Genomic DNA, 1,726 nt, shown 5'->3' on the forward strand with positions numbered 1-1,726 from the left:
CACACCCTACACCCCATGCTTTTACTTAGATTAAATCACACAAACACAGATTGTAATCAGGAACAACTATTATACATACAAAAGTCTTGGATTTGTTAACTAGAATTAATTGTGCCGCAAGTTCTGGAATGTTTGTTTGTTTATTTATTTATTTATTCATTGCATTATATAGCTCTTTTTATGCAAAACTTAACCATAATAGGTGTAGTTGTAGGTGTGAAATTGTGCCAGAGTCCTCCTTAATAGAAGCGTCTGTGGAATCTCATTTCTGATGTCTAGTATTTTATTTTTAAATCTAAGAAGAGCCAATGTCAAGGGTCGGACTATTAGGGGAAGGATTCATTCATTTATCTAGGGTAGCAAAAAGAAATCTAGGGTTATTTTTATTTGTTTCAATTAAATTCGAATAATATGATCTAACCAATACCAGAGCCTTCCTATATTTAACCAGGGTGGCCCTTCCATGTGATGCACATTATTTCATCTTAAGAGTTGTATCATTGAATCACAGTGAGCTTTTTTTAAAAGACACTCCCTGAGTTTTGATTGGTGCTGCAGTATCTAAGATACCAGTCAAGGTGGTGTTGTCGGTATTAACCAGCTCATCTACTGATGAGGACTCAGAGAGTGGTGATGAGCTCAAGACATCAGGAAGCTTAACAGCAGTTGAATTAATTACCTGGGTTTTAGATGTACTCTCCACAGTCATTGTAGATACTGGCAGAGTCACCTCAAAAAGAACGGCAAGATGACCAGAAATAATAAGATCTAGGGTTATGACGTTCTTAACAGCTAAACCATGATTATGCGTAGGACCTTTGACATGCAGGATATAATCTAAAGATTCCAGTGGTCTCAAAAATTCCAAGGAGTTGACAAATCCTTAACAGTGATTGGTTGATTTTTCATAATAAATGAGTAATACAATTAGACACACGATTCTTAGGGCATAGCACTCAATACACCAGGCTGTGCTGCTTATAGATGCTATATGCTTAGTTTATACCCAGGCTATTTAAACATGCAACCTTGTAGCCCAGAAGAGACAATGACGCCTATTGTGTCAAACACCTTCTACATGGGGCTCAGCATCAGCGCACTTCATATGGTCTGAATCACAGTCCTTTTACGCTGCTTGATGTTCTCAACCCCCTCCAGTAACCACTGCACTTGGGGCCTGTCCAGCTTGGTTTATTTTAATAAAGTTCGAGGTGTCACTTCTCAGGCTTGCTCTTTAGTTATATAGGGTCTGGATCTCATTAGACGTGACCCCTAATAAAACACAGTGCAGAATTCTAAACAGCGCTGTTCCTGATTCAATGGGTTGTGTAAGTACTGGGAACAGGCGTCTGGGATCGTTTACTGACCTCCCAGTTATTTGTACTGCCAGCATGTCATCGTGCTGGTAATTAATACTGTTGCTATGCCAACAACACCCCTGTTGTTTTGGATTATTGTTTACTGTTCTTTCGCTGCTGTCTGTTCTGTGTTTACTGCCTTTATCTTCTCTGAGACGAAGCTGCACTGCAGAGAATTGAATGTTCCTAAATGTTTTTTTTAAACAGGGTTCATCTATGTAGCAAACCCGACCAAATTAGAATCCCTCTATTAAAAGAGGAAACTCCAGGGATTTACAAGATCATTCTACATGAACTTAAACAAACAAAAAAAAAAAAACAATTGCCATCCATCTCTGCTCTGAGCATTAAGCTGAGGGAACACAAAG

Source organism: Polyodon spathula, chromosome 30 (genome assembly GCF_017654505.1).
Source record: "Polyodon spathula isolate WHYD16114869_AA chromosome 30, ASM1765450v1, whole genome shotgun sequence".
In the NCBI taxonomy this organism is placed as follows: Eukaryota; Metazoa; Chordata; class Actinopteri; order Acipenseriformes; family Polyodontidae; genus Polyodon; species Polyodon spathula.